Source organism: Ursus arctos, unplaced genomic scaffold (assembly GCF_023065955.2).
Source record: "Ursus arctos isolate Adak ecotype North America unplaced genomic scaffold, UrsArc2.0 scaffold_50, whole genome shotgun sequence".
NCBI lineage: Eukaryota > Metazoa > Chordata > Mammalia > Carnivora > Ursidae > Ursus > Ursus arctos.
Genome location: NW_026623068.1, coordinates 651,083 through 675,165, shown reverse-complemented (window position 1 = coordinate 675,165; position 24,083 = coordinate 651,083). Strand labels below are relative to the sequence as shown.

At 44.6% G+C, this 24,083-nt stretch overlaps 1 protein-coding gene across 13 annotated transcripts in view; it reads left to right on the top strand.

Annotated features, from left to right (window-relative positions):
* Positions 1 to 24,083, top strand: part of LOC125283385 (thyroid receptor-interacting protein 11-like) — a 50,198-nt gene that overhangs the window by 14,166 nt on the left and 11,949 nt on the right. For 3 of the 13 annotated variants that reach the window (XM_057307628.1, XM_057307632.1, XM_057307633.1), the window contains exons 1-2: positions 18,212 to 18,958; positions 23,303 to 23,377. The exons of 1 other annotated variant lie outside the window; for it this stretch is intronic. The gene's annotated coding sequence lies outside the window, so the exon portion shown is untranslated. 9 more of the 13 variants (XM_057307627.1, XM_057307629.1, XM_057307630.1 and 6 more) reach the window with 9 other exon arrangements.

Sequence of the window (24,083 nt, the reverse complement as noted above, 5' to 3'; positions counted from 1 at the left end):
TAAACATATTTTCTTTATGGTTTTCACAATATTTTCTTTAGTGTAGTTTGTTGAAGGAATACAATATATAATACATCTAACATACAAAATATATGTGAATGGACTGTTTATGTTATCAGTAAGGCTTCTGGTCAACAGTAGGCAATTAGTAGTGAAGTTTTGGGGGAGTTGAAAGTTAAATGAAAATTTCTGACTGCACAGGTGTCAGCACCCTTAACCCCTGTGTTGTTCAAGTGTCAACTGTATATCTGTGCCCCACCACCAAAACCAAATATGAACTGTATATGAAACTCCAGAAGTTTCCTTTGTATCTCTTTCTAGTTAGGCTCTTTACCTCCACTGGTCATTTTCTGATTTCAGAATCTGTGGTAGATTAGATTTGCCTTATCTTGTAGGTCGTGTAAATGGAATTGAATGGTATGTATTCTTTTGTCTTCTTCCACTCAGTGTGTTCTTTGAGATTTATCCATGTTGTGTTCACTTATCAAAGATAAACAAAGCCAGATCCTAGTTTAAGTGGTGAGGACAGATTTTAATCAGCAATAACTCCTGCAATCAGGAAAAGAGTCCAGCATGAATTCAACTCAAACTCAGTTTGTACAGAGGGCATTTTAAAGAGAGAATGAGGGAGTAAGGCCAGGTATGAATAAAGTCAGAGAAGTAAAAGATTACAAAAAGTGAGAAAGGCGTTGTTCCATGTGAAACCACCTGCATTTACTCACTGGGAGACAGGAGCCAGACTTTTCAGTGTTGGCTGAGCAAACAGTAGATGCCTTGAGTTTTCTCAGTCATGGACTAAGGGGGACTGGCGTTGTCCTAGGGCTGGGGTCTTGAGCTGTTAGAAACTATGTTAGTGTTTGGCCCAGTCTGCATATGATAAGCCAAGGTTGAGGCCTTGTCGAGAAGGGGGTTCAGAGGAATCTGGCTAGAGTTTGGTCAAGGAGAGAGTCTTTGTCAGTGTAAAATAGTTTGTTCCTTTGTATGTAGTGTGCCTATACCACAATTTGTTCATCTGTTCAACTGATGATTAGACATTTTGTTGTTTCCAATAATTTGGTCATTATGAATAGGCTATAATAAACATTCTTATAGAAGTCTTAGATTTCTCTCAAAATTGCTTCATGGGATTGCTTAGTCACAGGGTGGGGATATATTGAACTGCTAGACTAATTTCCAGAGTGGTTTATCAGTTTACACTTCCCACCAGCAATATAGTAACACCCCAGTTGCTCAGCATCCTCGTTGACATTCTGTGCTGTCAGTGAGGGTGAGATAGCATCTCATTATGGTTTCACATTACATTTCCCTGGTGACAAATGATCTTAGGCACCTTTTTGTGTGTTTATTGGGCATTCGTACATCTTTTGTGAACTGTCAGTTCAAGTCTTTTGCCCATTTTTGCTGTTCCTGTTGTTTTTGGTTTTGACTTATTGGAATTTATGATATATTCTGAATAGGAATTCTTTGTCACGTAGATGTATTGTAAATATACATGTATAAGAAAATGAAAATTTAAAATATTTACAGTAGCATCAAAAAATGTAAAGTGGGGGTGCCTGGGTGGCACAGCGGTTAAGCGTCTGCCTTCGGCTCGGGGCGTGATCCCGGCGTCTGGGATCGAGCCCCACATCAGGCTCCTCCGCTATGAGCCTGCTTCTTCCTCTCCCACTCCCCCTGCTTGTGTTCCCTCTCTCGCTAGCTGTCTCTGTCTCTGTCGAATAAATAAATAAAATCTTTAAAAAAAAATGTAAAGTTTTTGGGGTGACTGGGTGGCTCAGTCGATGAATCATGTGACTTTTGATCTCAGCTCAGGTCTTGAACTCAGGGTTGTGAGTTCAAGGCCTGCATTGGTCTCCATGCTGGGTGTGGAACCTACTTAGAAAACGAAAACAACAGCAGAAAACCAAACTGGCTAGGAATAAGTCTCAAGAAAGACATGAAACACCTTTACACAGAAAAAATAAAACATTGTTGGGAAGAATTCAAGAAGACTGAAATAAATGGGAGATATGCTTTGTTTATGCATCGGAAGATTTGCTGTCATCAGGATTTCTGTTCTCCACCACTTGATTCATGCAAACAATGCAATCCCAGTCAAACTTGTAGCCATCTTTTTTAGAAGAAATGACCAGATTGATTCTAAAATGTATATGGAAAGGCAAAGGGTCTGGAATAGCCAAAATAGTCTTCAAAAGAACACAGTTGAAGAATGCTTATTCCTGCTGAATTTTAAGACTTATAGCAAAGCCACAGTAATCAAAGTCTTCGGCATAAAGATAGATCAATGAACAGAATAGAGAGTCCAAAAATAGGCCAAACACAAGTACTGTTGATTGATTTTTGCCCAGAGTGTCAAGTCAGTTCAGTGAGGGAAAGGAAGTCTTTTTAATGAATTATTCTGTTTGAACTGGATATTCAGGTGGAAAGAAAATGGAGCTTGACCCGTACCTTGTTCTGACACACACACATTAATTTGGAGTGGATCCTAAACCTAAATATAAAAGCTGAACCAGGGGGCGCCTGGGTGGCTCAGTCACTTGAGTCCAACTCTTGATTTTGGCTCAGGTCATGATCTCAGGGTCATGAGATCAAGCCCCGTGTCGAATCAAGCCCTGTGTCAGCCTCCACGCTCAGTGAGGAGTCTGCTTGAGATTCTTTACTTTTGGCCCTTCCCCTGTGCACACTCTCTCTATCAAATAAATCTTGAAAAACAGAAAAGCTAGAACCATAAAACTTTTGTATGAAAACATGGGAGAGTATCTTGATGACCTTGGGGTAGGCAAATGTTTTGTATACAGAACATAAAAAGCACTAATTACAAAGGAAAAATAGATACACTAAGAACATGAGCAGGCAAGACAGGCTGGGAGAAAATATTCAGAATACATGTTCTTAAGTGTTTTATTTTTTCCAGAAGTATGTTAGCATTATTCAGTTCCATGGTATCCTATTATTCTATTCTGTATTAACTGTTTTTTTTTTTTATTGTTTGTTTGTTTAAGTCAGGTATGAGACATTGTACCGCGGAACTTTCTGATTGACTTCTCCTTATTTCACCCTCTTGTGAATGTTGGTTCATTTTCCATTAACGTCTTGCCCACTATTCAGGGACTCCTTACAACAGAGAGAGTAGATTTTATATCCTGTTAATCCTTGTGAAGTAATTGGCTGTTAGATGAAGCCAGAAGGCAATCCCAGTAGCTTCCATTGGGAGGAAACGTTAGCCTATGAGTCTTAGTTAATTGAGGCACAGCGTTGTTTTTTCTTTTCAATATTTTATTTATTTATTTATTTGAGAGAGACAGAGAGACAGAAAGACAGAGTGGGCGGGAAGGAGAGAGGGAGAGGGACAAGCAGAGTCTGCACTGAGCTTGGAGCCTGAACACTGAGATCATGACCTGAGCTGAAATCAAGAGTCGGACACTCAATTGACTGAGCCATCCAGGCGCCCGTTTTGTTTTTTTTCTTAATTTTTTTTATTATGTTATGTTAGTCACCATACAGTACATCCCTGATTTCTGATGTAAAGTTCGATGATTCATTAGTTGCGTATAACACCCAGTGCACCATGCTATACGTGCCCTCCTTACTACCCATCACCAGTCTATCCCATTCCCCCACCCCCTCCCCTCTGAAGCCCTCAGTTTGTTTCTCATAGTCCATAGTCTCTCATGCTTGATTCCCCCTTCTGATTACCCCTCTTTTTTTATCCCTTTCTTCCCCTACCGATCTTCCTAGTTCTTCTATTCCATAGATGAGAGAAATCATGATAATTGTCTTTCTCTGCTTGACTTATTTCACTTAGCATTATCTCCTCCAGTGCCGTCCATGTTGCAGCAAATGTTGAGAACTCGTTCTTTCTGATAGCTGAGTAATATTCCATTGTATATATGGACCACAACTTCTTAATCCAGTCATCTGTTGAAGGACATCTCGGTTCCTTCCATGATTTAGCTATTGTGGACAATGTTGCTGTGAACATTGGGGTGCATATGGCCCTTCTCTTCACTACTTCTGTATCTTTGTGGTAAATACCCAGTAGTGCAATGGCTGGGTCATAGGGTAGCTCAATTTTTAACTTTCTAAGGGACCTCCACACTGTTTTCCAGAGTGGCTGTACCAACTTGCATTCCCACCAGCAATGTAGGAGGGATCCCCTTTCTCCACATCCTCTCCAGCAATTGTTGTTTCTTGCCTTGTCAATTTTTGCTATTCTAACTGGCATAAGGTGGTATCTTAGTGTGGTTTTGATTTGAATTTCCCTGATGGCTAATGATTTTGAACATTTTTTCATGTGTCTGTTAGCCATTTGTATGTCATCATTGGAAAAGTGTCTGTTCATATCTTCTGCCCATTTTGTGATTTGTTTATTTGTTTCTCGCGTATTGAGTTTGAGAAGTTCTTTGTAGATCTTGGATACCAGTCTTTTATCTGTAGCGCCATTTGCAAATATATTCTCCCATTCCGTGGGCTGCCTCTTAGTTTTTTTGACTGTTTCCTTGGCTGTGCAGAAGCTTTTTATCTTGATGAAGCCCCACAAGTTCATTTTATCTTTTGTTTCTCTTGTCTTCCGAGGTGTGTCATGAAAAAGGTTGCTTTGGCCGATGTCGTAGAGGTTGCTGCCTATGTTCTCCTCTAGGATTTTGATGGATTCCTGTCTCACATCGAGGTCTTTCATCCATTTGGAGTTTATCTTTGTGTATGGTGTGAGAGAGTGGTCAAGTTTCATTCTTTTGCATGTAGCTGTCCAATTTTCCCAGCACCATTTATTGAAGAGACTGTCTTTTTTCCACCGGATGTTTTAAACAGGCCAATTAATTATGAAGAGATTGAGTCAGTGATAAACTCTGACAAAACTCTTTGTTTTTGTTTTGTATTTTCCTTAGGTGATTAACACTTTAGGCCTTGCGGATCCGCTGAGGAAAGCAACGGCGCTCACAAGAAGGAAAACAGACTCAAAGTCTGTGTAGGTACAAAGTTTATTGCCCTTAAGACTTTGCTTCCTGCCTTCCATTTATAACCAAGAACGAAACCAACAAGAAATAGAAACCAAACACTGAGACTAGTCCATGCAAAAGAACAACGATAAAAATGAGAGGTAGAGCAATATCTTACAGGCCAGTATGCAGCCTGCAGTTAACATTCCAAACTTGAAAACCGATGCGAAGAGTATCGGATTGATTTTTGCAATTGCATAAATATACATCGTAGGTACGTATATATGTACGTACCCTGCGTATAAATACACACATCCACACAGACACCGTTTGCGCAACTGAAGTGTTGGGGGAGGGATGGAAGTCCAAGTGGGTAAGTAGGTTTGAAAAGCAATAGAATGAAGTTTCCTGCAAGGTTGCACAGCTTGAGGAAACAGCCTTGACCTCTGTCTGTAAAGCGGTGCCTTCCACATAGGCTGCTTCCGAGGGTTGTACGTGTTCCTGTTTGTCCAGCATGCGGAGTAATGCCTGGCACTGGAGTCAGCACTCAGCACTGTTGATTAGAAGTGAAATGAAGCAGCCCCAGCCTCGACCCTCACTGGCTGGGAGAGCGGGGAGGGCCCCTTCCCATTCCCTCAGACGAAGAACTGCCCGCTGGAGGGCATGTCACACCTCTCCTGGCAAGTTCCCAGTGTTGCAGGTGACACTCCTGCCGATAGGGCAAAGTCAGTCAGTGCTTCTTGAATGAACAGGTGGCTGGACCAGATCCGCGTTTCCCACGGGAGGAATGTGAGGTGACTTTAGGTGGCACCCCGGTAGATGTGTTACATTTTCAAAGGTATTGATTACAGGGTGTGTTAGAAGAAAATATTAGGTAGCACGTCACACCTGGGTGCTAAAAGAAGTGAGTTGATCTAAAGGACTGTTGAGGGGCCCCTGTGTGGCTCAGTGGGTTGAGCATCTGCCTTTGGCTTGGGTCATGATCTCGGGGTCCTGGGATTGAGCTGCATGTCGGGTTCCCCGCACGCTTCTCCCTTTTCCTCTCCCTCTGCCACTCCCCCTGCTTGTGCTGTCGTTCTTGCTTGTTCTCAGTCTCTCAAATAAATAAATAAAATATTTAAAAAATGTAAAATAAAGGAATATTAAATGGAGCAGGTGCATGGTGAATGTCATGAAAATTTCAGGACAATCGTGGATTGAATGAACACTGTTAAAAGGTCTTTCTAAATCTGATATTTTTCATTCTTGGCATTTTATTTCAATATCTATTTATTTATTTAACTTTTTGAGAGAGAGAGAGAGAGAGAGAACACGTGTGAGCAGTGGTGGGGAGGGCAGGGGAGAGAGAAAGATCCCAAGCAGGCTCCACGCCCATTGCAGAGCCAGACATGGGCCTCAATCTCAAGAGTCTGAGATCACAATCTGAGCCACAACCAGGGGTCGGCTGCCCAACAGACTGTGCCACCCAGGCACCCCTGATTTCTTCCTGGTGTGTCCTGCAGTCACTGGAGCATCGTGTTAGAGTTGTCATTACGTGTGCACATGGACGTGCTCAGTCTTCCTCGTGGAGTGGTTGGACCGCTGCACTCACAGCCCCTGGCTGCTTCAGTCCACGTACCATCTAGGGGCCATTTGAAGAAGGGGCACAAATTCTAATTGCTGTTCGAGAACCATCCATCGATACCTTCTGATCAGACCAAGAAAGACTCAGTAACACAGCCTACACCTGGAGGGTCAGGAGCTTGGAAAGAAATCTCAGAGCCGATGATGGCGATCTCTTCAGAAGCGCAGCCTCGCCAGTGTGCTTGGCTGCACGAAGGTCAATGCTGTGTGGAAACTCCCAGATATCCTGAAAGGGAAGACCTAACCAACCCATGTCACTCATCTTTTTCCTTTCATTCTGTTCAAATAAGTCTAAAAGGGCTTTTTCATAAACACAAAATTAGAATTCTAAGCAATAAGAAAAACACTGACTAACTGGCAGTGTTTCTTCTTTTTTCTGTCTTACAATTGATGGTGTCTTAGAATGAAATACGGCATATGGTTAGTGTAGAAACATTCTAAAACAAAGAGAAGTTAAAACACACACATACACATACACACCCATGCACCCCAGAAATCTCTGATGTTTCTCCTGTTTCTCTGCTGTTCTTCAGCCTCCCTGCCTGCCTTCTGCTACTGGAACATTCCAAGGCGCTTCCTGCCCCAGAGCATTTCTATCTGTTGTGTGTCCTGTCTGGAATGCCTTTTGCACAGCTCTCTCCGATTCTGTGGGGCTCCACGTGGCCTTCCCTTTTCAGGGAGGCCTCCCTTTTACCTTCTCTAGTGCAGGTCCTTCCATCCCCCATGCTGTTGTCCTTCATCTGGCATAAGCTCTTATGTCTCTTTGTGTCTGCTCTTCCCGGGCTCCCCACGGTATCCCCAATGCCTGGCACTTAGCAGACACTGGACAGGTATTGCTTGAACTGGATCCATAGTGTTAAACTGAGGGCGAATGCAGCAGCTGCTCCTTGTCATCCAGGAGAGGGCAGTAGGAAGTACAGGGAGGAGCTCCTAGAGGAAGGCAGCTTGGTCAGCTTTTCAGCAGGTAGAGCCTCTGAGTGGTGGAGCGAGTGCCTTCTTTGTGGGGCGTGCTCAGGGAGTGGCTTGGTGTTGTTGAAGGGTTCTGGCACCGGATGTCAGGGTTGGCCAGTCATTTGGAATGTTCCTTCCAACCAGACATCCATGTTTGAGGACTGTTCTCATCACTGGTCTGTGGTTCTTGCTTCAACTGCAGATGTGGCTTTTACCACTAGATGGCACTAGATGATGCCTTTGAGGACAGTGCTCCTCAAAGCACCAACAGAGAGCAATTGTCTCTGTTTTAATTATTGAAGTAATCCATCTATACAATGTTATATCAGTTTCAGGTGTGCAGCATAGTGATTTGACAAGTCTGTATACATTACACAGCGCTCACCACGATTAAGTATAGTCACTATATGTCACACAGTAGGGCATTGTTACAATTTTATTTGACCATATTCCAGACATTGTACTTTTCATCTTTGTGAGTTATTTATATAAGTGGAAGATTGTAACTCTTAATCCCCTTCACCAATTTCGCCCCCCCCCCTTTACCTCTGGCAACCATCAGTTTGCTTTCTTTCTTGAAGAGTTTGTTTTGTTTTGTTTGTTTGGAGAACAGATTTTTCATGACACTTATACCCAGAACACATACTTCGACCAAAGCTTCCTGAAACAGTCTTTAACTCTTACAGTATGTAGTCCATACTGATTTTTTCTAGTTTACTCTAGTTGACTGTATTTTCTAAGACGGTGATTTGCAAACTATTACATTGATTTTATGACATGGATGGGTCACAATTCATTGTTTGAAAAGCACCATTTTAGACAACTGAGCCTGTTCACCCTTGTAAAACTCTATAGGTCAGCTTTCCTTGACAATCTGGGCTTGCAGGTAATTGTGTCCCTTAGTGCGTACTTTGTGTGTTTCTGTGTTGAGTTGCTGCCTTGAGTAGCCGAAGGTATGTGCTTCCTTATGGGTGTCTGTGGATGTGGGAACATGGACGTGGGAGACTGGGGGGGGACATGTTTGTACAGGATTTGCACCGACTGTAGTCAAGAGAGCAGTAAGCCTTGTCAGTGGATATAAAGAGAAAATAGAATATCTATCTGCTTCTGGGAGCTCAGAACCCAGCTGGGTGACATCATACACACACACACACCCACACCCACACCCTACCCCTTTCAGCTTACTCCTCAAGCAAGTGGAAATGAGCTGATGCGCTCAGGATATCATTTAGGATGTTTCAGGGTGTAAATAACAGAAAACCAACTCCATTTGGTTTATTTATTACTTTTTTTAAAATGTAAATTCAATTAGCCAACTTACAGTACATCCATAGATTCAGATGTAGTGTTCAGTAGTTTGTCAGTTTTGTGTAACACCCAGTGCTCATCATATCACGTGCCCTCCTTAATGCCCATCACCGAATTATGTCACCCCCACACCCACCTCCCCTCCGGCAACCCTCAGTTTGTTTGCTAGAGTTAAGAGTCTCCTATGGTTTTTCTCCATCTCTGATGACTTCCCAGTCTGTTTTCCCTCCCTTCCCCTAGGTCCTCTGGCCTGTTTCTTATATTCCACATATGAGTGAAACCATATGATAATTGACTTTGTCTTACTGACTGGTTAGTGTACTTCGCTCAGCATAATACCCTCCAGTTCTATCCACGTGGATGTAAATGGTAAATTTTCATCCTTTCTGTTGGCTGGGTAATATTCCACATGGTATAGATGTGGTATAGATGGTAATACCACATCTTTTTCCATTCATCTATCGATGGCCATCTTGGCTCTTTCCACAGTTTGGCTGTTGTGGACATTGCTGATGTGAACATTGGGGTGCACGTGCCCCTTCGGGTCACTACATTTGTATCTTTGGGGTAAATACCTAGTAGTACAATTGCTGGGTTGTAGGGTAGCTCTTTTTTTTTTTTTAAGATTTTATTTATTTGTCAGAGAGAGAGAGCACAAGCAGGGGGAATGGGAGGCAGAGGGAGAAGGTGGCTTCCCGCTGAGCAAGGAGCCCGACGCGGGACGTGATCCCAGGAGTCTGGGATCGTGACCCGAGCCAAAGGCAGATGCTCAACTGACTGAGCCACCCAGGCATCCCAAGGTAGCTCTATCTTTAACTTCTTGAGGAACCTCCATACTGTTTTCCAGAGTGGCTGCACCAGTTTGCCTTCCCACCAACAGTGTAAAAGTGTTCACCTTTATCCTCATCCTTGCCAACATTTGTTTCCTGTCTTGTGAATTTTAGCCATTCTTACTGGTATGAAGTTTTATCTCATTGTGGTTTTGATTTGTATTTCCCTGATGCCAAATGATATGGAGCAGGTTTTCATGTGTCTGTTGGTCATTTGTGTGTCTTCTTTGGAGAAATATCTGTACATGTCTTCTGCCCGTTTCTGGATCATTTTTTGAGTTTTGAGTTTGATAAGTTCTTTATAGATCTTGGATACTAGCCCTTTATCTGATAAGACATTTGCAAATATCTTTTCCCGTTCTGTGGGTTGCCTTTTAGTTTTGTTGACTGATTCCTTTGCTGTGTGGAAGCTTTTTATCTTGATGAAGTCCCAATAGTTCATTTTTGCTTTTGCTTGCCTTGCCTTTGGAGCTGTGTCTAGCAAGAAGTTGCTGCGGCTGAGGTGGAAGAGCTTGCTGCCTATGTTCTCTAGGATTTTGTGGGATTCCTGTCTCACATTAAGGTCTTTCATCCATTTTGAGTTTATCTTTGTGTATGGTGTGAGAGAGTGGTCAAGTTTCATTCTTTTTCATGTAGCTGTCCAATTTTCCCAGCACCATTTATTGAAGAGGCTCTCCTTTTTCCATTGGATTTCTTTCCTGCTTTGTCGAGGATCAGTTGACCATAGAGTTGAGGGTCCATGTCTGGGTTCTCTGTTCTGTTCCATTGATCCATGTGTCTGTTTTTGTGCCAGTACCATGCTGTCTTGATGGTTACAGCTTTGTAATGGAGCTTGAAGTCTGACATTGTGATGCCCCCAGCTTTGGTTTTCTTTTTCAACATTCCTTTGGCTCTTTGGGGTCTTTTCTGGTTCCATACAAATCTTAGGATTATTTGTTACAGCTTTGTGAAAAAGTTGATGGTTTTTTCATAGGGATTGCATTGAATGTATAGATTACTCTGTGTAGCATAGACATTTTAACAATATTCTTCCAATCCATGAGCATGGAACATTTTTCCGTTTCTTTGTGTCTTCCTCAATTTCTTTCATAAGTGTTCTGTAGATTTTGGAGTACAGATCCTTGACCTCTCTGGTTAGGTATATTCTTAGGTATCTTATGGGTTTTGGTGCAATTGTAAATGGGATCGATTCCTTCATTTCTCTTTCTTCTGTCTCATTGTCAGTGTATAGAAATGCAACTGATTTCTGTGCGGTGATTTTATATCCTGCCGTGTTGCTGAATTCTTGTATGAGTTCTAGCTATTTTGGGGTGGAGTCGTTTGGGTTTTCCACATAAAGTATTGTGTCATCTGCAAAGAGTGATTGTTTGACTTCTTTGCCCATTTGGAGGCCTTTTATTTCTTTTTGTTGTCTGATTGCTGAGGCTAGGACTTCTATTTGAACAGCTGTGGTGAGAGTGGGCATCCCTGTCGTGTTCCTGACCTTAGGGGAAAAGCTCTCAGTTTTTCCCCATGGAGAGTGATACTCGCTGTGGGCTTTTCGTAGATGTCTTTTATGTTACTGAGGTATGTTCCCTCTACCCCAACACTGTGGAGAATTTTAATCAAGAAAGGATGATGCATTTCGTCCAGTGCTTTTTCTGCATCAGTTGAGAGGACCGTATGCATCTTGTCCTTTCTTTTATTAATGTGATGTATCATGTTGATTTGATTTGCGAATGTTGAGCCACCCTTGCAGCACAGGAATAAATCCCACTTGGTCATGGTGAATACTTCTTTTAACGTACTGTTGTATCCTACGGGATAGTATGTTGGTGAGAATTTTTAAACCCATGGGGTCTTTGTCTGGTTTTGGGATCAAGGTAATGCTGGCCTTATAGAACAAGTTTGGAAGTTTCCCTTCCATTTCTATTTTTTGAAACAGCCTCAGAAGAATAGGTATGAGTTTTTCTTTAAATGTTTGGTAGAATTCCCTTGGGAAACCATCTGGCCCTGGACTCTTGTGTGTTGGGAGATTTCTATCACTGCTTCTATTGCCTTGCTGGTTATGGGTCTGTTCAGATTTTCTGTTTCTTCCTGATTTAGTTTTGGTAGTTTGTAAGTTTCCAGGAACGCATCCGTTTCTTCCAGATTGCCTCATTTGTTGTCATATAGCTGCTCATAATATGTTCTTAAGATTGTTTGTATTTCCTTGGTGTTGGTTGTGATCTCTCCTCTTTCATTCATGATATTATTATTTTGGGTCCTTTCCCCTTTCTTTTGGATAAGTCTGGCTAGAGGTTCATCAGTCTTATTAATAATTTCAAAGAACCAGCTCTAGGTTCATTGATCTGTTCTACTGTTCTTCTGGTTTCGATTTCATTGATTTCTGCTCTGCTTTTTATAATGTCCGTTCTCCTGCTTGGTCTAGGCTTTATTTGCTGTCCTTTCTCTAGCTTCTTTAGGTGTAAGGTTAGCTTGTGTATTTGATACTTTTCTAATTTTTTTTTGAGAAAGGCTTGTATTGCTATGTACTTTCCTCTTAGGACTGCTTTTGCTGTATCTCAAAGGTTTTGAGTAGCTGCGTTTTCATTTGCATTCGGTAAGAATTTTTTTAATTCTTTTTTTTTTTTTAAGATTTTATTTATTTATTTGACAGAGAGAGAGACAGCCAGCGAGAGAGGGAACACACGCAGGGGGAGTGGGAGAGGAAGAAGCAGGCTCTCAGAGAAGCAGGGAGCCCAATGTGGGGCTTGATCCCAGGACCCTGGAATCATGCCCTGAGCCGAAGGCAGACAGTTAACGACTGAGTCACCCAGTTGCCTCGAATTTTTTAAAATTCTTCTTTAATTTCCTGGTTGACCCATTCATTCTTTAGTAGGATGCTCTTTAGCTTCTGAGTGTTGGTGTTCCTTCTAAATTTCCTCTTGTGCTTGAGTTCCAGTTTCAAAGCATTGTGGTCTGAAAATATGCAGGGAATAATCCCAGTCTTTTGGTATTGGTTGGGACCTGATTTGTGACCCAGTGTGATCTGTTTTCGAGAATGTTCCATGTGCACTGGAGAAGAATGTGTGTTCTTTTGCTTTAGGATGGAATGCTCTGTATATATCCATGAAGTCCATCTGGTACAGCGTGTCATTCAGAGCCCTTGTTTCCTTGTTGATCATCTGCTTAGATGATCTGTCCATTGCTGTGAGTGGGGTGTTGAAGTCCCCTATGATTATTGTATTATCATCAATGTGTTTCTTTAATTTGGTTTTCAATTGACTTATATAATTGGCTGCTCCCATGTTAGGAGCATAAATATTTATAATTGTTAGATCTTCTTATTGGGTGGACCCTTTAAGTATGATATAACATCCCTCTTCCTGCCTTACTATAGTCTTTGGTTTAAAATCTAATTTGTCTGATGTGAGGATTGGTACCCCAGCTTTCTTTTGAAGTCCATTAGCATCATAAATGGATCTGTACCCTCCTCACTTTCAATCTGGAGGTGTCGGAGTCTCTTGTAGATAGCATATGAATGGGTCTTGCTTTTTTATCCAATCTGATACCCTGTGTCTTTTGATTGGAGCATTTAGCCCATTTACATTCAGAGTAACTATTGAGAGATATGAATTTAGTGCCTTTGTAGTACCTGTAGAGTCCCAGTTTCTGTAGATCGTTTCTGTTTCTTTCTGGTTTACATTACTTTTGGGCTCAGTCTTCGCTTAGAGGATCCCTTTTAATATTTCTTGCAGGGCTGGTTTAGTGGTCATGTGTTCTTTCAGTTTCTGTTTGTCCAGGAAGCCCTTTATTCCTCCTTCCATTCTGAATGACAGCCTTGCTGGATAAAGTATTCTTGGCTGTATGTTTTTCTCATTTAGTACCCTGAATATATCATGCCAGCCCTTTCTGGCTTCCCAGGGCTCTGTGGATAGGTCTGCTGCCAGCCTAGTGTTGCTACCCTTTTAGGTTAGGAACCTCTTGTCTCGAGATGCTTTTAGGATTTTCTCTTTATGTCTGAAATCCGCAAGCTTCGCTCTTGTATGTTGGAGTGTTGATCTCTTTTTATTGATTTTGAGGGGGGTCCTCTCTATATCTTGGACTTGTATGCCTGTATCCATCCTGGGATAGGGAAATGCTCAGCTATGATTTGCTCAAATATACCTTCTGTCTCCCCTCTCTCTCTTTCTTTGTTCTCGGGGACCCCAGTAATCGTTTTGCATTATGGTATTGCTGATTTCTTGAAGCCTCCCTTCATGGTCCATTAATTGTTTTTCTCTCTTTCCCTCGGCTTCCTTCCTTTCCATCAACTTGTCTTCTATGTCACTTACTCTCTCTTCTGCCTCACTTACCCTAGGTGTTAGAGCATCCAATTTAGACTGCATCTCAGTTAAAGCATTTTAAATTTCAGCCCGATTAGATTTTATTTCTGCACTAAGATTCTCTAGTCTCTTTTATGCTTTTTTCAAGCCCAGCTAGTAACTTTATAATAGTTATCCGGAATTCCAGCTCTGATATTTTACTTATATCCATATCAATTAGATCTGTGGCAGAGAGTATTGCCTCTGGTTCTTTCTTTTGTTGTGAATTCCTCCTTCTAGTTATTTTGCTCACAGAAGAATGGATGAACAGGAGAGCAAAATCAAAAATATTAACCACGACCCAAGCAAAATCCACACTAGACAAATCCAAAGAGGTCAGAAACCAAAAAAGAAAAAAAAAAAGGGTAGGGGAGAAGAGAGAATATAATCTCCCAGGTGTTCAAAACAGGTGATCCACTTGGTCTTGGGTATATTTTAGTCTGTTTGTTAAAAGACACTAAATCCCAATAATGTAAAATCACCAATGTGTGTGTGTATGTATATATACATATACAGAAACATAAAATTGAATAAAGTGAAAAGAAGCCAAAAAGGAAGAATATATCTAATGTAAATGTAAAAAAATGAAAGTTAAAAAAAGACTTAAAAGCAAAGAGTTGATAATATACGAAACTAGTTGAAAAGGAAAAAAGAAAAGGAAAATTTTAAACTGAAAGATCAACAAATCACGAGAAAACCTTTGAATTTTATTTACTGTTTTCCCCTAGTGCTTGCTTCTAAACTTGGTGTTCACCTGTTTTTCCACATGGTTTTCTGGGGGAGGGGCCCACTGTGCTGATTCTCAGGTGTCTTTGCCTGGGGGGAGTTGTACCCTCCATTTCCAGGGGGCCAGGCTCAGTGTAAACTGCCTCTAGTTGGTCTGTATGGCTTTTGTTCCCTGAAGGCTTTCTGGGCCTCTTTAGAGGATGAAAACAAAAGTGGTCATGCCCTGATCTCCAGTCCCTGTGCTGAAAGATCATGGTTCCCTCTCTTCAGTAAACCCTCAGGGATAAGGGGTCTTCACTTTTGTGTATACCAAACTCTGCAGTCTCCTGCAGTGCATGCCTGCACTGATCCTCCCAGGAGAAGGCGGAGGGTCGCGGCTTTTCTGTCCTTTGCAGGGCCCCCACATGATAGCTGTTGCCTGACCAAGCTGCGGTTTGAGGTTTATGGCAATCCCCCTCCTCTGCTCCCTGACCCTAACAGATTTCCCGGCTCCAGTGCCTGGGAACTCTGCTGGCTCAGGTACCCCTGTTTTTCCTGTGACCCTAGGGATCCTGAGACCACACTGCCCCACCTGGGATTCTGCCCCACCTCGCCACCTGAGCACCTTTCAGGCAGGGACGTCTCTCACTTGGAGCAGATTTCTAAAGGTCTGATTTTGCACTCTGGGGTTATGTCACTTTCCTGTGGACGGCTCACACAGGCTCCCTCTCCCCGCAGATGATCTTCCCATATGTCCCCACAGATTCATTTCTCCGCACCTTCTACTTTGCAAAAAGTGGTCACATTTCTCTTTGTAGAATTCCAGCAATTCTTTCTGTACATCTCAGATTGAATTCATACGTGTCCGGAAAGACGTAATAGTTATCTAGCTAAATTACAGGGACCAGATGAATTGAGGTCCCCTGCTGTTCCATCATCTTGCCTCCCTCCCTCTATGTATTACTTTTTAAAAAATATTTATTTATTTTAGAGAGTGAGCAGGGGGATGGGCAAAGGGAGGGAGAATCCTGAAGCAGACTCCCTGCTGAGCACAGAGTCCGACACGGGGCTCAATCCCAGGACCCTGAGATCATGATGTGAGCCTAAACCCAAGGTAGCCACTGAATTGACGGAGCCACCCAGGTACACCTCCATTTGGTTGAAATGTTAAACACAGGGGTGCATGGGTGGCTCAGTCAGTTAAGCGGCTACCTTGGGCTCAGGTCATGATCTCAGGGTCCTGAGATCGAGCCCCCCATCAGGGTCCCTGCTCAGTGGGAAGTCTGCTTCTCCCTCTCCCTCTGCTACTTCCCCTGTTTGTGTTCTCTCAGTTATTCTCTCTCTCTCTCAAATAAATAAATAAAACCTTAAAAAATAAATAAATGGTAAACATATATATTAATTCACAAGATAACTGATGAGGGGCAGAGCAGACTCCAGGCCCACAGTGACTTGGCATGGCCTTAGCGTTCCAGGCTCCTTCCCCTACGTCTTGTTGTCCTAAGGCTAGTTCCACTCAGGTTTGACAGAAGACCTTCAGGGATATTTGGACTTCAGCTCCCCGGCTTAGAACACCAAAACTTTGCTTCCTTGTAGCGTAGACCAGGGAGAGTTTAGGCTACCATAGCATTTTCCGGTTGTATAGACCAGAGAGTACAGGCTACTCTAGCATTTTCTAGGTTGTAGCAGTTGTGTTTATTTGTTCCTGGTTTTCCCACTATGACCTGCTTAAGGGATGTGGAAGGACTGGTACCTAATACAGAGCCGGGGGAAATACTTAGGTAGTCATTCATAAGTTTCACAAAACAATCCTGGATCTCCTTTCCTATGGACACAGAACTTCTGGTTGAGCAGAGTTGTCTGATTGGCTCTGGCCAGTGAGTTTGCTGAGGGAATAGGTGGTGGCAGGTCTTCTAGGTGAGGTATGAGGTGAGGTTATGTGCTCTCTAGGGTCCTGGAAAAAGAGTTAGCCGCATGAGTAAAGAGAGGAAAGAAATGGCCACTGTGGGGAGGTTGAGGGGCCGTGTATGTGAGCACCAAGAGGGATGGCCGAGTCTGTTGACATTGGTAAGGGAGCACCAAACGTGCCTCTGTTGGCCTTTTGAGGTAGATGATTTTCCTCCTCGACCTGGGTCCTGAGAACTGGGCCAGAACCTAATGACCTCTATTTATCTGCCTCCTTTCCTCTGTTCCAGGTTTGCAGTAAGCCTTGGCTACTGGCATGACCCTTACATCCAGCATATTGTAAGAGTGTCTAAGGAGAGGAGGTCCTCCGAAATTAACAGAGGCAAGTGACCCCCTCCCTCCCAACGTCCCCTCATCAGCCCAGAGGCCTGACGTTTTAGGAATTCATGCTTAAAAAGAGAGAGTTCCAGTGTTCACTCTCTCCAGGCATATGAATGTGCTCCTATCCCAACATCCTCATGAACACAGTGTATTATGAACCTTTTCATTGTGGTTAATCTGATATGGGAACATGTTATCTTACAGTAATTTTGTTTTATAATCCTCTGATTTTGGGGGTGAAGTTGAAAATCATTTTTGTATGTTTAAGAGCCATTTATATGATCTTTCACTGTGAATTGTCTGTTCAAGGAAGGAATTACTTTTTTGGCTTTATTAAAGCAGTAATAACACTGTTAGGCTCTGCAAGTCCTTTCTATCAAGACACAGAAAGGATTTGAGGTGGGAGGGTGACTCAGTCTCAGCCAGACTGAGAAATTAACCAAGTGACCACAGTCCTTGTGTGTGCCAGGAATCCTGGCCCTAAAGATGGAGCCTATGGGTAGATTGTATAAGAAATGCAAAGAACGTTTAACGTGGTGGTCCCTGAGAAAAAGGACGTGGATCTTACTTGGAGCTCAGGATGAACCCAGGCATTAGGAAGATGGGGCCAGGCCTGGCTCAGAGGCCTGAAGCCTCCCTCCTGGGCTCCTGAGGAAGCTTTCTGTACCACTGCTGCAGAGGCAGGGACCCACCTCGGGGCCTTGGGAGCTGGGTGCCCGAGGCAGCATGTCAGCCAGCCTGCCTCTTCCTCTGCCTGGCCTGGCATCTCCAGACTGGGGCCCACTAGGAGAGTGCTTCCCAAACAGCGTGTGGTGAGCATTTTTAAAATTTTTTCCCAATAATCAGCCTGTTGTGGATGATACTCTATAACATACAATAAAAATGATTTCCTCGAAAAATAAGAAGCCAGAGACACGTAAAATACAAGCTCAAATTGTGTAGTAGCAGAATCAATAGGACTGCAGTAAGTTTCTAAATGCTACTCCAATTTTGTTCTTAAAATAGTTAAGCGCAAGGCTTTAGAACACAGATTTTATCTTCCTTTCCCCTCTTTTATTTCCCATCCCCTTTACTCCAGCTCCCCACTCCGGAGCTAAACAAGTCCGTTTATTGGGCAACGTTTACTCCTGGCTTCCCCTCCCACCGGTGCTCTGTGAGGCCTTTTTATAAACATAGAGGCTCTTACCCACACAGAATGGAGATGAAGGGAACACGGTAAGAAATACTTTTTTTTTTTTTTGACATTTATCTGCCCCATTTCCTGACCCCAAAATATTATTTTTGTCATGATCTCGCAATTCTGAGTATTAGTCGAGTCCTAAGTAGCTTTACCTAGCTATGAAAAAGCGCGTTTCCAAAAGGAACATTTAGATCTGACATTTTGATGTAAAACACTTGTCTTTCCCATGTAAAATAATGGGACATTTTATTTTAATTTTTAAAGATTTTATTTCTTTATTGGAAAGAGAGACCATGAGCAGGAGGGGCAGAGGCAGAGGGAGAAGCAGGCTCCCAGCTGAGCAGGGAGCCCGATGCAGGGCTTGATCCCAGGACCCTGAGATCCTGACCTGAGCCAAAGGCAGACGCTTAACCAACAGCCACCCGGGTGCCCCAAGGGGCAATTTATTTGTAAGATCGTTAATTCCATTAAATCATTAAATAGATTGTACTTACTTTGATTGTAGCAGCTTTGAATTAAATTTAAAAAAGGAAGAGAATGTGAAAGTCACTCTTTCTCCCATGAAGTCCACAATAACCCGCTGACCCGGAGGAAGAGCAGAAGTGTCCTGATTTGCTTTTCTCCTGGCGTGTGCTCTGCAGGGATGATATCCCACCTCACTGAGCAATAGCTTGTCTCTGTCTCTCTCTCAGGACATTTCGCTCACGTCCATGGCGTGAGTCCGCTTATAAAGGCATTTCTACGGAAGACAGAATGTCATTGTCAAATTCTAAATCTTGGGACTGGGGTGGATACCACCTCTGGAGATTAAAGGTAAATGAAAATTCTGCCTCTTCTTTCCCAAATTGTTTCACCTGTGAAGGTGCCCGCCTGGTTCAGAAATGTTAAAATATATTCAGAGGGAATGCAGTGACGGTCTGTCTCGCGCCCCCGTCCCCAGATGCTTGCGCCTGCTGCCCCCGTCAGCCACATACTTAGTGTCCCCAGAGCCCTGGTGAAGGATGGGTGCCTTTCATCTCATCCTTTGCTGTTACAAACAGGGCTTAGGATAAAAATCCTAGTAGACATTTCCTCTGCATGGGTGGAAGAACCCTGCCCGTGGAATTATGAGAGCCAGAGCCCCTGCATCTGCCATATTGGCAATAACGAAGATTTTATTGTCATCCTGCTAGTGTCTTTGGTACAGGCTGGAGGTGCACACGGCTGGGTGATTGTGCGATGACACAAAGGCCTTTTGCAGCTATTCCCTGATTTGGTCCCTCACCTGCTCTGTTAGGGAGCAAGAACAGGTGTAACTGCGCTCACTCACAGGAAAGGAGACGAGTCTGGTTAGTGGCAGAAGTGGGACCAAATGGGCTGCAGCTCCTCCAAATCCAGGTTCCTTCCCTGTTCTCTACACAGAGCCTGTGCTTGTTCAGGGGGGTCTCTGCGGTCTGTCGGGCTGTGGTGCGTCTGTACCTCAGTGACCATGGTGTGGTGGAAGGAACGGGAGCAGAAGGCAGTGGCAGAACGTGTGCAGTGTGAGTGGAAGGCATTGGAGAAATGCCTCCTCTCGGCCCGACACCGTTTCGACTTGGTCCCGACATTTGGATTCTCCCCGCTGTCATGTAGGTGGGTTAGTAATGAACAAATCTGACATTTTTATTCCTGGGAACAAGGTACATTGAGACTTAGGTACCCCTTCCAAGAAAAAGGTTCTCTCTCAGGAGTGAGGAAGGCGAACAGCACAGGGTCAGTAAGATATTGTGGAGGTGTTTTGTTTTGTTTGATAATTATATTGGTCCAAAGGGTTTTTTTAAATATATATGTTTCTTAAATAATAAAAAATAAACAATGCTTCTTTGCTTCTTGGAGCCTGGGCCTGTCGGGCCAAATTTAGCCCACTCAGCTATCGTCGTAAATAAAGTTTTATTGCAACACAGCCACTCCCATTTAGCTGCATCTTCTCCATGGCTGCTTTACCAGCATGACAGCAGAGTTGAGTAGTTCCAAGAGAGGCTGTCTGGCCTGCAAAGACTAAAATACTTTCTGGCCATTTACAGTAAATTTGCTAATCCCTGTATTGAGAGGTATGTGCTTGTAGAACGGGGCAGCGAAAATTTTGGCTGCCAGTCTCGTTGTCTCATGGACCTTCCCCCGGGGATGTTCCCCCAGCTGCACCAGCAGAGGCAGCGGGTCACAGGCTTTTTGCTGCCACCATCGTGGGAGCTCGTTCTGTTTGATCTCAGGGGCCCAAGACTTTGGGCAGTTAAAGGCTCCCCACTTCGGGCAGCGGGCACCAGGAGGGCCCAGGAAAGCCAGTACCATCACAGAAACAGAATAAAGGGGCAGTGAACCCCTTTAAGGGACCTCAGCTGATCGGTGTCTCCCGACTTCTGTTTTCACACAACCCAAGGATCAAGGACGCAGAGGGTGGGTCTCACCTCGGGCAGCCTGTGCTGCGGTTGGCCCTGCGGGATCCTCTTCCAGTCCAAGGGCTGTGCTTCCTCACGGCGGTCCCCAGCTGCCATCCAGGAGCCGGTCCTGTCTTCGGTGTCTTTCTTGCCTCCTGTGACTCGCCAGCTTTCATTGAGTGGCGTGTCAGACAGACTCAGGGAATCCCAGAGTCGAAAGTGGAAACATGTGCTGCAGCCATTTTGCTCCTTTTCGAAAGCCCAGAAAGAAGCTGTCTGTTCCTTAGAGGCTCGAGGTGTGCCTTTTGGTAGCTTTCCCTCCCCAGTGACCCCTTAGTCAGTTCTTCTGAGGGTCAAGTAGCTGATGCATGGGGAGCGCTTTTTTTGTTTTTTTAAAGATTTGACTTTTATTGGGGGGGGGATGGGCAGAGGCAGAGGAAGAATCTTAAGCAGACTCCCCTCTAAGCACAGAGGCCGATGCTGCGCTGGATCCCAGGACCCTGAGATCGTGGCCTGAACCGAAATCATCGTCGGCCGCTCACCCGACTGAGCCAGCCAGGCGCCCCAAGGGGAAGCTCTTTATACTAAAGTAAGAAGTCCTACAGAAGATGTGGGAGTATATGCTGTCCTTCATCTGCTTTTAATTGTTCTCATTGTCTTTGGGAATTTTAGACTCTCCTTACCCTTTCCTGTCGTGGGAGTAATGTTCTGGAAGGGTGCTGTGGAGTTTCCTAGCAGAAGTTAGTTCTCGTCTGCCCTAAGCCTTTCCTCCCAGTAGCCTCAGCTAGCTCGTCCATCGCCGCGCTCTGCAGACGGGCAGGCATGTGTGGCAGCTCTGAGAGTGAACGGTTGAGATGGGTGAGCCTGTCTCTTCTGATACATCATGAAGCGGTCCTTTACTCTCTCCTCCTGTGTCCCTCTGTCACCCTCCCTCTCCCCCAAACCAGACCCTCTGATTTTTCCACTAGGTTGGGGGGTAGCTGGACCTATGGTCCTGACACTTAACCCATAGGGATCACCTCCTACTAGAAAATGCTTGCTTCTGATTTCTGACCCCATCATGCCAACCCCTAAGACAGCGACCCTCCCCCATCCCTGCTTCCCATCGCTCCTGACTGTCTACATAGGTGAGTTAATATACATACTACATACTACCGTCTACATACACGGTGCTCTTCCCTGCGCAGTTGTTCACATCAGAAACAGGGGTATCATCCTGACCCCCGCTTTTCCTTTGGCCCAGCCTGCACCGGCGACACCACCACCGGATTCTGGACACCGGCATCTGTGTTTCTCTTTGTCTTTCCCCTTTGACCAACTGGTTCTGTATTTCTGGAATAGAAGTAAGGTGGACACGAGGGTGTTAAAAGCATGCATGGCGGGGGGGATGCCGAACAGTCAGCAGGTTGTGGAGCGCCTTGTTTCTTGCCAGGCCTCAGGGGTGTGAGGAGCTGTTGCAGGAGACATGCAGTGTGTGGTTGAAACAGGCCAGAAAGGGGTGTCCTTGCAGTTGGTGAGCTGAGGAGAGAATGCGTTCGAGAATCCTCCTCAGGGCTGAGTGAGTGAGTGCACATGACAGAGATGGAGAGAATGTGCTAGGAGCCCAGAGGGTGACCAGGCTGGGGAGGCAGGTGGTGGAGCAGGGCCGTTAGTGTGTCTCTCTATGTGTGTGTGTGTGTGTGTCGTTCTCTGTGAGTCTCTGCGTGTGTGTGTCTGTGTCTCTGTGTTTGTGTCTTTGTGTCTCTGCCTCTCTGTGTGTCTGTGTGTAGGGGTCTGTGTGTCTACATGTCTGTATTTTGTATCTCTGTTTCTCTGTGTCTGTCTCTTCTGTCTGTGTGCCGCTGTGTGTGGGTCTTTGCGTCTCTGTGCGTATGACTGTCTTTGTCTAACTCAGTGTGTATGTTTGTGTGTGTGTGTCTCTGTGTGTGGCTTTCACACTCTCTACTGCAGCCCACAGTAAAAATACATGTACAGCCCAGGCCAGGCCCCACATCTGTGTACCCGTGTCAGTAAATCAAAGGCACACCCTTGGCGCTTACTAGCGCAGGTCCTGCTGTGCGTGTGGCTTGTATATTTATTTCCTCATGAGTCCTCACAACCCCGTGAGGTGCAGTCAATTTCTCTACTGTGCACACGAGGAAAGCTTGGCCCAGGGAGTTTAGTGACTTGCAGCGCCTCACAGCAGACACGTGGTGGATGGGATCTGACCCCCATTCCCTGGCTGCAGACGCCTGCCCTTTCCCACCCACCGTAGGCGACTCTCACAGAAAAACGTAAATGTACCACAAGACAGTGCTCGCCCTCACTGACGGGGATGCTTTGTGATGTTTGCTGTTGTATCCTATTTGATCCCGCACATGCTGGCCCCGACCCCTCCCCCGCAAACACACAATTGTTTCCTGACCCTCTCTAATCTGTCTCAGTCTGCTTTTTGGAAAATCTGTTAGCTCCTACTTCCCCAGCGCCTCTCAGTGCCTCCCCACCTCCATGCCAGTGGCTGCTCCCCCAGTTCAGGCTCCCTGTGACTTCTTCCCTGGACCTTCTTCCTGGACGGCTCTGAGAATCTCCTAACATTTGTCCTCTATCCATTCTCCACACAGAGACCAAAGTCACCTGAAAAGTACCTTTCTGACCATATCATTCCTGATTTAAATCCCTGAAATAGCCCGTTGCTGTTTGGGGCTTAGTACTCGGTACATGAAGATGGTCAGTAAATGTATGCGGGAATACAGAATTAGCAAACTTGCTGTGTATTTTTCCTCAGGATGAAGATCTCCCATGAAAATATTTTTGAGGTCGACTTTGCAGTGATTGTCACGAGAAAGCTGCCCAGCATCCAGTAAGTGTGGCTTGGACCAGAGGACAGAGCCGGGCAGAGTCAGAGGCAGCGGTCGGGAGGGGGCCGGATGCATGCTGGAGACCTCATTTTAGGGGGCCCTCCCCTTGGACCCCCTCCCTGCTTTCTTGCTGGCCCCGGGACCTCATTCCAACCTGTCGAGCAGTCTTCCACATGCAATACACTCTCCCTTGTGACTGTTCTGTCCATGAACGTCATTTCTCTGAACCTTGAAATGACCTACACTAGTTTCATGATCTGAATTGTTCTGTGTATTTTGTCTACTTCGTTATCTCCAGGGCATAGAGAGGTGCCCAGCCCAGAGCAGATGCGTCGTCAATATTGTTTGAGCAAATGAATGGGAGGCTGAACTTAGTCATTTACAGTCTGTGAGATATTCCGGGGGCCACGCTGACCAGGTTTTAAGGAGTTTGCAGAGTTGTAGAGGGCGAGTTTGTGAATCCTGCTGGGAGCTTTTGTAGCACCGTGTGCAATGCTTCCCATGCATCATCTCACTCAGTGCTCAGAGCAGCCTCGTGAATTCTGGTGGGGAAACCGAGGCACAAAGCAGTGAAGCGAATTTCCATCTCGGCACCTGTGAAGGAAGGGGTGGAGCTGAGATTTAAGCCCTGGCCTCAAGCCCGAGGGTTTGGAAGGGAACTCCCTTCCTTCTTTTTAAATGAGTGATTTCAATAAAATGCCAAGAATT